This window comes from Diabrotica undecimpunctata, chromosome 7 (assembly GCF_040954645.1).
Source record: "Diabrotica undecimpunctata isolate CICGRU chromosome 7, icDiaUnde3, whole genome shotgun sequence".
Taxonomy (NCBI): domain Eukaryota; kingdom Metazoa; phylum Arthropoda; class Insecta; order Coleoptera; family Chrysomelidae; genus Diabrotica; species Diabrotica undecimpunctata.
In genome coordinates, this window is record NC_092809.1 from 38,489,883 (window position 1) to 38,502,264 (window position 12,382).

The 12,382-nt window shown below is 33.4% G+C and overlaps 2 protein-coding genes across 4 annotated transcripts in view; one reads left to right on the forward strand and one right to left on the reverse strand.

Moving 5' to 3' along the window:
- Positions 1-10,639, reverse strand: part of LOC140446249 (facilitated trehalose transporter Tret1-like) — a 31,259-nt gene extending 20,620 nt beyond the window's left edge. The window contains exons 1-2 of one of the 2 annotated variants that reach the window (XM_072538789.1): positions 10,483-10,630; positions 6,577-6,695 (exon numbers count right to left, since the gene is read on the reverse strand). The gene's annotated coding sequence lies outside the window, so the exon portion shown is untranslated. Of the gene's footprint in view, positions 1-6,576; positions 6,696-10,482 lie in introns of both variants that reach the window. The other variant, XM_072538790.1, reaches the window with a different exon arrangement.
- Positions 1-12,382, forward strand: part of LOC140445208 (uncharacterized) — a 486,932-nt gene that overhangs the window by 371,462 nt on the left and 103,088 nt on the right. The window lies entirely within an intron of this gene.

Genomic DNA, 12,382 nt, shown 5'->3' on the forward strand with positions numbered 1-12,382 from the left:
TAATTTAAAAATAGTTTTCCAGGAAATAAAAGCAATCTACATTAAGAAGATTAGAAACAACAAAATCAAACCGAAACACGTAAATATCACTAATTTATTCGAAATTTCAAAAATTAATAGCTCACCTAAACTTTGCTTTTAGAAATAATTACAGATTATTAACACTTTATTAACACTTAAAATATATTAAATAATTTAGGTTTACATGCAGATTTTATGGAAATATTTTCAATTTAACAAGTTGTTTGGGTGCAATCAACTTTAGTTTATACATCTTTTAGTTATACAGAGGTAAAAAAGATATATTTGGGGTAATGGCAAGATTAGTGTTTAAATACATACATAAAATAGAATTTGTTTCTATTCTTGTTAACAATGCTCAATCTTATTGGATATATGTATTAAAATGTCTTTATTTATTATATGTTTTATACAGAATAATCGTTAATTAAAAGAAAAAACATTTTATTTATTATAGAAACAGTAAGTAAAAATCTGCTATTTGTTAGAGAATTTCGTCGTGTCTTGAAGAGAACCAAACAAGAGAAAGGACCTGGATGGCTCAGAGGTAAGTTTATGTGCCTTTGGAGCCAAATGATGTGCTTTCGATTCCCACAATAAACTCTAAAAGTGCTCTCAATCGAAGACTCAACCACACGTGTGAACTAGATTACTAAGGAGTAAACTTGGAACACTGATAAACTATGTGACTTAAGCACACCGTTGCTCAAAACTGGTAGATTATGACGGGGGTCATTCATAGAGGTGAGAAACGCTAGAAAGAATAGATACAAAACAACAAAAAAACAGGAAAGAGAACAACTCTTTTCAAAAAAAGGCCGCCACCGTTTTTAAATATTTGAATGTCAATAAAACAGAAATGGGATATTCATAAGGCAAAGAGAAAAGTGCAAATATGATAAAATAAAGAAATGGTAAAATTCACTGGATAAAAATATATTTAAAATATCAAATATCATAAATACACTTTGGGCCAAAATTAACCGGCCACCTTAAAATGGGTCGGTGGAATATTCTAGCATTTATAAAATATTGAAATTAAAAATTATAACTATAGCCTCATGTTTCCTTAACATTTTATTTTTTGATTCATTCGCTTATGTTTGATAATACAAAAGTTAGGTAGTTTAACAACTAATGTTTTTCATCAATACAGACGATTTAACTCACCACAGTTGTACGACATTATTGCAAATTTGTTTCCGTCTTAATAACAGTTCTTGAACAATTTGTAATTAAAATTAAATTTGTAATTAAAATTAACAATTAAAATTGTTGTTAGTGATTTTAAAAATGCCACTCGTTCCAACTGATGCTGCTAGGGCAGTGGTTTTAGTTGATGCTCGATGTACCCAGAACTACAGTACAAGATGCCATCAGACGATTTCGGGAGACAGGATCATACAACCGCAGGCCAGGTCAAGGCCGAAAACGATGCACTTCAGTTCGAGATGACCGCTTCATTGTCACTAAAGTATTGAGAAATACCTTTTGCACCGCTCCTGAAGCTCGTAGGTCTCTTCTTGAGGTGAGGAACGTTAGTGTGAATAGACAAACGATTAGAAGAGGACTGTCAGAAATAAACTTGAGGGCTTTTCGTCCAGCTTGCGCACCCCAACTACTCCCACAACACCGTAGGGCTAGACTTCATTTTGCGCGAGAATATGCTAACTGGACTGTCGCGGAATGGAAGAATATACTGTTCTCAGATGAGAGCAGAATAGCCCTAAAAGGTCCAGATGGACGCCAACATCATATAGCGCATGCAGCAAACCAAAAAGGTTTGCTGCATGCGCTATAACCGAAACAGTGGCTTACCGAGGAGGGTCAATAATGATTTGGGGAGGTATTTCTTACGAAGTGCGTACTGATCTTGTTGTGTTCGGTTGAGGCAGTGTGAATGCCCAAGTATACGTGCAAGAAGTTCTCCAAGACCATGTCATGCCTTTTGCACCATTCATTGGTGATAACTTCAGACTAATGCATGACAATGCACGTTGCCATAGAGCAAGATCTACCCGTGAGTACCTTAATGAGGTCGGGATTCAAGTTCTACCATGGCCAGCACACAGTCCCGATCTTAACCCAATTAAGCATATGTGGGACAACCGGGTAGACGGGTAAGAGCAAGAGTACCAGCCCCTGCATCCTTTGAGGAGCTAAAGACAGCTGCGGTAGAGGAGTGGTACAATATCCTCCAATCTGATATCTAGGATGTCATGAATAGATTGCCAAACCGGCTCCAAGAAGTCCTAAGGGCTAGAGGCGGCAACACCCATTATTGATACCCATTTTTTTTTCAATTAGACTTTTTATTTCCAAAATGTTGTTAATTTGAGTTTTCTTCGAAGATTTTATTCATTGGATTTTTACTGTAACAAATGACTTTTTTACAAAAAGATTATTTTTTCTTTTCCGCGGAGATAAAAATTGATAAAAACATTGTTGTTAAAGCACCTAACTTTTGTATTATCTAACATAAGCGAATCAATAAAAAAACAAAATGTTGAGAAAGCATGAGGCTATAGTTACGGTTTAATTTCAGTATTCTATAAATGTTAGAATATTCCACAGGGTGATGCAAACTTTAAGAAAAGGTATTTTTTCACAAAAAATCAATTAAATCGGACAACAGGTTTAGGAGATATAAGAAATCAAAAATTACCCATTTTTAAGGTGGCCGGTTAATTTTGGCCCAGAGTGTATCACAAAGTAATCAAATATTAAAATAATCAAAAATCATATCAAATATATCAAGGTTATCATATTTATTGAGAAACATGAGCATGGTCTTAACTAATCTAAGCCTTCTTTGCAATAGAGTAACTTTACTGAAAATAAAAAAATATGCAATTAAATGAGAAATATAAATACGCAAAAAAAACAAAATATTTACTATCCACAAGGAAAGTAAATTTGCTGTAGTTGGCTGTATACCATGAATCAGAAAAGTTTATATAAAATCCCTTTCGGGTTACATCACAGAACGTTTTCGGACTAAAAAAACCCATCATCAGTGTTTTTTACTCGGTGTACATGAGTTAAGCTACTAAATATCTAGGTAAAAATCCTTTAGATGGTACAAAATTTAATATTTTTTAAATTTTATTGAAACTTAAGTTGTGATGTTTGAATATTTCTTAGATCTACATGGCAACGAGAGATTCCCACTAGAGGTTGCTGCTGACCCACAGATGATGTCTGAATGGGTCCTAGATGGGAACTCAGAGGGTTTTACCCAGGTATTTGCGCCGAGTAACAAAACACTGATGATGGGCTTTTTAGTTTGAAAACGTTCTGTGATGTAGCTCAAAAGGGTCTTTATAATTATATACCTTTTATAAAGTATTTTAAATAAACTTTTAAAATATTTAATGTTTAGTTAATCGATTTTGGTTTAAACTTGCTTAAAATAAAGACTGCAAAAAATTATAATTAACGTTACGAAATAAAAAAAATGGAATATGCACTGTTTCTATAACGTAACTATATTATGGACAACTTTAATAGCTGGTAGGTGAGGTTAGGATCGTATAGATGATATTAATGATGATGTTAACAATTATTGGAGGCAGTGTAGAACCATATTGAAAGAGATAGCAACTGAAGTAATTGGAAGACAAAAGCATGAAAAAATAAGGTGGACTGGTACGATGAGGCATGTATACAAACAACGCAAGGTTCCAAGCACGAAAAGTATAGGCAGCTGAGACGAGACGAAAAGCGAATACTGAAAAGAAAGAAAAATGAACGTATAGAAAACAAACTGAAAGAAGTAGAAAATTATAATACACAAATGGAAACGCGAAAATTCTACAAGAAGGTTAACCAGAACAGAAAGAAATAAATTCAAACCTAGATTATCAATAGTTAGAAATAGAACAAGAGAGATTATTGGTGATCGGGACCAAGATGGGCAGAAAATGTTGAGGAGAGACTTAATATAAGAAGTGAGATGAGGTTGAATGAAGCAGAAATCCAGTTTAAAGATATGGAAGACGAAAGAGAGAAAGATAACATCCCAACAGAGGAAGAAGTCACTGTGATAAAGAATGTTTAGGACAAATTCAAGATATATAAAAGCTTGGATCATCTCCCACAAAAGTGACTACAGCTTACACCCAGAAAGATGTACTCTTATCACACATGTGTATGATAATAATCACACTATGAGTTATAGTTCCTTTAAAATCTTAGTTATTGAAAATAACTATAGTAAGAGAATCTTCCTCGAGGTGGCGTTCATAGCAGAGTGTGATAATAGTATTAAGAAAAAAATCAGATATTAAACATTTGAGTGAAATATATTAATATTTACTAGCCTTGAATAAGAGTGGTAGTAACCTAACAACTAACAGGTTTTCCTATCTGTCGCTTAATTGATTAATAATGTTGATTGCTGATAAACTATTTAAACTGTTTTTAAAATTTAATAGGATAATGACCAAAAAAATTTTACTAACTAGCTATTTAAACAAAACAAAATTGTACATTGAGTAACTTTCTAACCTTACATCAATTCATAAATCTATCAGGTATAAATTTTACTAGTTTAACAATTGATATATAATTTTATGGATAATTTTAATTTGTGGACGTTAAATATGTGTAAATTCTGTGCCTTAGCTTTTATTTATTATTTTAATGTACAATTGCTTCAACTCAAACATCTTGACAAACATTCTTACATAGTAAGGAAGATACTAATTTAGCATATATAAAAAAATACCTAATATCCATCAATGCAGATTTCTCTGATGATGCTTATGAAAATAGGCGAAATATATTGGATTTAGTATAATAAAGTACACTTTATCCAATCAGCTGTTTACCCATTATTTCTCTCCTTCAAAATTATATATATATATATATATATATATATATATATATATATATATATATATATATATATATATATATATATATATACACTTCTCCAACAAATTAACGCACCACTTCAATAAATCAATTTTATTTGTAAAAAGGCAAAGAATAAAAAATAAAACTTAACCAGATTTATTTTACATTTTATTAGTAATTATAACAATTTATCTAATCATCAGAAAATGTTGAAGTACAGGAGAAAAAAAATAAAACGGAAAATTCTAAAAAAAATAATGATACGAAAAGTAAACTAAAATATGAAAAAAGTCTTAACAACGAGTGTTTTCACCTCTACTACGTATAACAGCCTCACATCGTTAGCCCATACTTAAAATTAATTGCCTTATTTTATTTTAGTCTAGTTCTCTCCAAATCCGGATCAGCCTCTCTCCCACTTCCTTTAAAAGGATTGGTTGGATCGGTGTCGCTCTTAATCGCCTACCAAGGATATCCCAGAGATTTTCAATTAGATTTAAATCCGGACTATGTGCTGGCCATTCCATATTGTTAATTTCTACCTCTTCTAGATAATTTCTGACGATCTGTGCAGCGTGAGGTCTGGCAATATCTTGCATTAGTAAGAAATTTTCACCGATATAAGGAGCGAATGGTACTACATGTTGCTCCAGAATCTCCATTATGTACATTTCAGCTGTAACAGTTCCATTTTGTATGACCACTAGCTCCGTACGTGCGGTCAAAGAAATACCACCCAACATCAAAACGGATCCTCCACCAAAAAATTTGGTGTCTGAGAAGTTAAACTGAGCATATCCTTCGTTGGGTCGTCGCAACACACGAACACGTCTGTCGTTATTGTACAAACAAAATTGTGATTCATTAGTAACTAGCACTCGTTCCCAGTCAGGCTCTAACCAATTAACGTGTTCTCTGGCAAAATGTAGTCTCCCCCTTCGATCCTCTGCAGTTAATAGAAGACCTCGGGCAGCAATCCTAGGTGTTAAGTTGTATTCCCTAAGTCACTGGCAAACAGTTTCAGTACTAATTTGTATAACATGCACGTCTCGAAGCAGAATTTGTAGACTTAGATGTGTTACAAAACGTTGTCGAAGAGCAGAAATTCTTAAAAATTGATCTTGAATAGGGGTAGTTACCCAGTTTCGCCCTTGCCCTTGTCTGCGAGTATGATACCCTGTTTCGAGGACTCTTTCTAACACCCGTGAGACGGATGTGTGGGACACATTAAACCGAGGACCAATTCTTTGGTAACTCCAACCTCCTTCCGACAATATCACTGCTTGGGAACATTCATCTCGGGTTAAATTACGTGATTGGCGCTCCATAATAAACACAATTAACAATAATCAACAATTAAACCGTAGCCGAATAAAATTCGTGAACACTTGGAAATTAGTACATTTATAGAATTAGTACATTTTTTGATTCTTTTTGTTTTGTTGCAAAAAAAACTACAAAGGATAAAACACAGTCAATAAATATAGAGTGTACGAATAGCATATACAAGGGGTTTGCAAAATATAACATTACAATGGAAATTTTTATTAACGTTAATAAAATATTTTAATATTTCAAAGTGGTGCGTTAATTTCTTGGAGAAGTGTGTATATATATATATATATATATATATATATATATATATATATATATATATATATATTGTCGAATTGCGACAGCATTTTCTATACATACCCGGAATAGGTTTCGAAAAAAGGAGCAGATGAAGTATGTTCTTTTTTGTTTGATTACATGATGAATCAACTACCAGTTGAGGTGAGACTTCTTCATATTTTTTGTGACGGAGCGGGGGGCTAAAACAAAAATTGTACGATGGGCCGTTTCATTCACTATGCTGTAAATGTTGTTAGAAGGCTGGACGCCATATAAATAACCTTAAAAAATGAAAGACCTTCTTGTAAAATCCGGTCAATGTATGCCTGTAAGAATTCGAGATAACTACAATGGTGTTGTAATGCTTGAAATGACATAATATCGGCTAAAGCGTACCCAGGAGTAGATATAACAAGTGACCACAACCTAGTTCTAGCAAACATGAAACGCAAGTTCTTCTTCTTTAGGTGCCGTCTTCTTAGCAAAGGTTGGCGATGACCTCTGCAAAGTCTTCCCTATTTTGAGCTTTTCCTATTAAACTTTGAAAGTCTAATCCTGTCCAATCTTTGATGTTGCGCAGCCAGGTCATTTGTCGTCTACCCGGGCCGCGTCTGCCTTCTATTTTCCCTTCTATATTAAGCTGAAGGAGGTTATACCTGTCGTGTCTAAATATGTGTCCAAGACGTTTTATGCTTCTTGACAATTTCTGTGAGTTCAAGTTCTTTATTAATACGCCTTAAAACTTCTTCATTTCTAATGCGGTCGGTCCATGGAATTTTCAGCATACCCAAAAATACCCACATCTCAAAGCTCTCTAAACGTCGTAACGAGCTGACTGTTAACGTCCAAGCTTCCACGCAGTGTAATAGTACACTATATACATAACACTTTATCATGCAGTATCGTAGGGACAAATCAAGATTATGGGTAGTGAGTAACTGTCGCATAACCTTAAGAAGGTGTTTCTTACCTGTTCTATTCTACATTTAACCTCTTGTTCTTGGTCTAAGGTATCCAACAGCCTAGATACTTAAACTTTTTCACTCGTTCATCTAGATTGTTGTTGACTAGTATGTTTATAACTGGTGTGTGTTTGCCAGCAATCTGTACTGTATCATCGGCATACCTCATATTGTTCACGATTTTTTCATTGACTTTTATTCTTTTTTGTGCTTCATCTAGAGCATGTGCAAAGATGTCCTCTGAGTACAAGTTGAATAATAATGGTGATAGTATACAACCTTGTCTAACTCCTCTTTGGATGTTTATGGTTTCGGTATCACCCATTTCAGTTCTTACAGAGGCGTTTTGGTTCCAGTAGAGTTCACGTACTGTACTTTTTTGCAAGCAAACTCAAGTTAAAAAAGTTAAAAACAACTGCCAAAACCCCGAGAATCAATCTGAGAAATGTAAAAGAAACTTATATATACCAACAAATCAAAGAACAAGTGCACAAAGAAGTTCAGGAAGTAGAAAGGCAAAAGCAATTGACAACAACAGATAAATGGAGAAAAGTAAACGAGATCTTGAGAAATATCACAAAACAAAAACTTCAAGAAGACACATCATCTAAAAATAAACAATGGATCACACAAGAAAACACAGATAAAGTAACTGATGACGGAACGAAGGGCACACAAGAATAAAAACGAACAACAATACAAAAAATTAATAAAATAATCAAACAGAAAATCAAACAAGCTAAGGAACTGTGGGTATTAGAAAAGTGTGAAGTAATATAAAGGTTAGATAAACAACATAACAGTTTTAACATACACCGGAAAATCAAAGAGACAGCTGGCATATACAAGAAAAAGGGTATCAGAAATATCATGGATACAAATAAGAAGATAATAACGGAATATACAGATAAAATAAACAGATGGGAAGAATACATAAAAGAGCTATTCGAAGACGACGAGAAAATTGAGGTCATTGAACCAAGAGGAATGGGCCACCAATCACCAAAGAAGAAATTGAGAAATGCGCTAAAACGTATAAAAAATGAGAAGGCCATGGGACCAGATGAAATAACTACAGAAATCTTGAGAATATTAACAAAAAATCATATGGGCACACTAATAAAATTATTTAGTGACATTTATTATACGGGAGAGATACCGAAAGAATGTTTAATATCAATATTTATTCCAATACCCAAAAAATCAAACGCAATGAAGTGTGAAGAGCTCAGGACAATTAGGTTGATGAACCATATTCTAAAAGTGTTTTTACGAGTGATACACGAACGTATCTATAAAAAGCTAGATGATAGAATAGCTAAAAACCAATTGGGATTCAGAAAAGGCTTTGGCACCAGAGAAGCATTATTTACTGTACAAACACTAATCAAACGATGTGGAGATGTCAATTGCGACGTATTCATATGTCTAGTCGACTTCGAAAAAGCTTTCGACAAAGTACAATACCGAAGAATGGCAAAAATACTGCAGAATACAGAATGAGATGACGAAGACGTGAGAATCATTGCCAACCTATACCGATATCAGAAAGCCATAATACGAATAGACCAACAAAAATCGAAAGAAATACCCATAAATCGTGAAGTAAGACAAGGATGTGTGCTTTCCCCTTTACTTTTTAATATGTATTCAGAAGAATTGTTTAAAGAGGCATTAGAAGACGTAAATGAAGGCATACTTATTAACAGAGCACTTCTGAATAATCTTACGCAGATGACACAATACTCCTTGCGGACAGCAGAGAAGGACTACAGATCTTGGTTGATCGCATTACCCAATACTGCGAAAGGTATGAAGAATTGATGAAGTATATTGTAGTCAGCAAAACATCGATTGATGACTTTATAATTACAGCATAAAGTATTGAAAGAGAAAAAACGGAGAATATAACTTATCTTGATTCAAATATAAATGGCAATTGGGATATGAACAAAGAGATAAAGATCCGAATTGAAAAGGCCAGAGCAGTGTTCTTCTGAGTGAAAAAAGTATGGACGCTCACTATCTAATAAATAAATGTCAAGCTTTCGAAATGTGCATGTATCGAAATCTGCTGAGTTGACAGAGTGACAAATCAAGAAGTACTACAACATCTAAAACAGCTACCCGAAGTAGTGAAATTCTTAAATACGAAAATTATATAATACAAAAAGTATTTTGCTCATGTCATGCGATACCCAGAAGGACATGGATCCTTCACTTTATTATTTATGGCAAAACATGTGGAAAGAGGGGCCCTGGTCGATAAACGTGATCGGCCTTCATCGTCACTCTTCAGAGCTGGGTGCACTGGGTAAATAAAACTATGATAGCTCACGTTCACTAATGGAGAAAGCACGGAGAGAAGAAGAATTCTATAAAAAGAAGAAAAATTATATGAGATGTTTTCGAAAAGGAGGGAGAATAGAGGAAAAAAGTATTTTGGAATGAATGGAAATATCTGGTGATCGAAAATAATGCAAAAATAAAAATGAAATGCTTTGATAATATTGAAAAATGAGAGAAAAGAGAAGAAGGCGGGAAAAGAAAGAGATTAGTAGGAGCTGACAGATTGAAAAGAACAAATGAAGTCAAAAAAGTAATCTAGAAGGCCAAAGAATTCCTTGACGTATAATTTGTAAGGTCGCAGGCAAAAAATGTCCCCTTTCATATTTTCTTCAAAAGTACTTAATGAAGAATTGCAAATAGCTGTTGCGCATATTGTAGCGTACTAAAAAATGACTTCGTCTTAAATTAAATGTTCGAGGAAACTCTAGTATTAAAAAAGTCACACGAATAAATAATTTTGATAAACACATCCTTGACATTTACTAAAACCTTCCAAGAATAATAAGTTTGTATCTAGGTTAAATTTTGGAATTCCGAAGGTATTTTTACCTCTATTTGACAAGAAATATAAAATTAAACATGTAAATGAGGCACTAAAAAAACTGTTTACAACTAAAAAACAAAGACGCAAAAAAGAAGACTAATATGTTGAATAATTGAATAGACAAATAATTACCTGTATTTATTATTACACTCCTGATATAATTGCACACACTTCAACAATTAAACAAACTGCTTTTTACTACCACAACTGTTTACTCATTTTTCGTAAATGCTGAATGTAGCGCCGACACAGGCTGATATTCAAATCGACTGTTGCATTTCATTAGTGATTAAGCGAATTTGAATTAAACTGGTTTAGCGAAATATCTTTTGCTTGGAACAACCAAACTCTTATTTTGATGGAAATTATGTTAATATTTTACCTAAAAAACATTTTTCTGGAAATTTTTGATATTAATATTATGATATAAATATATATATATATATATATATATATATATATATATATATATATATATATATATATATACATTAATATACCTATATATATATATATATATATATATATATATATATATATATATATATATATATATATATATATATATATTATGGTGGTATGTGAAACATGGGTGATTTGCAATATATTTTTTTGCTCCAATTTTCTGTTTTTTTTTTTGCAATTTATGGTTTTTGACATATTAAACAACAAATTTAAACTACACGTTTTGTATTACTTTTTTTAAGTTGATTACAAATAAACAAAACACGTCTATTTATAAAAATATGTACATGTCTATTTATAAAATACAAAATGTGTACTTTAAATTTGTTGTTTAATATGTCAAAAACTATAAATTGCAAAAAAAAACAGAAAATTGGAGCAAAAAAATATATTGCAAATCACCCATGTTTCACATACCACCATAAAATGTCAAAAATACGAAATATAAACTTAAAATAAAGTATGGCCACCACGTTGGTTTATCACAGCTCTATATCTACTGTTCATGCTCCGAATCACATTGTTAATGTCATTGTTCTCTCAGAAGTTCTTTTAATTGAAACTTATTGTAGATATTGCCCCTATGTGGAGTAATTCTTCGTTGGAGCATATTCCATACATGCTCAATGCGATTCAAGTCCGGTGATTGTGCTGTGGTCGACCGTTATCATGCATAAAGTAAAAATTTTCTCCAACAGCAGCAGCGAACGGTCTCACAACAGGTTCAAGAATAGTGTCCAAATATTGCTGACTTGTGAGAAAGCCACGTGGAAAAATGAGGTCAGTTCTTCCGTCAATCATGATTCCGCCCCATACCATTAATGCACCACCTCTGTATGCATACACTTCTTGAAGATGTCGTTATCGTTCTCCATTTTCTGGTCGTCTCCAAACTCTTGTCCGACGAGAATCTGGATGAAATCCATATCTATACTCAGTCATTGTCAGTCCAATTCTGAAACTCTTGACACCAGGTTAATCTTGCAGGGTGATTGCCTCTAGATAGAAGTGGACATCTTAGCGGTCGCCGACTACGAAGATTGGCTTCATTGAGACGATTCCTCACAGTACTGCTGCTAATTGTTACATTATGTGTAAGCTGTAATTCATTAACCAGCTCGGGTACTGTGATTGTTGGCTGTCTTCTGGCATTTAAAATTAAATATCTGTGAGCGACGGTTATAGAGCGACACGTCCTGGTTGTTGCTCGGTTGGACTCTCAGTGTCTCTAAACCGACGCCACAAACGACTTACGACGCTTTGGGAGACACCAAGCTGGTCAGCAACTTGAGTTTGTCGCATACAAGCTTGAAGGTATGGAGGTCCACGGCTCTATTCATCTCGTCCAACGTTAAATGTTGTCGCTGCATGGTAAAAAGACAATATCTTTAACTCACCTATTAAGCAAGAATGGTATCTTGTGAATAAGTGACTAAAATTAAAAATAAACAAAACATAAAAATGTCGATTTTTTTGTCCCTTATAAAAAACATTCTAAAACACATATTGCTGTCAGTTTCACATTTTTTTTTTTTTTTGATAAGAAGTGAGTGTCTGTATCAACAAT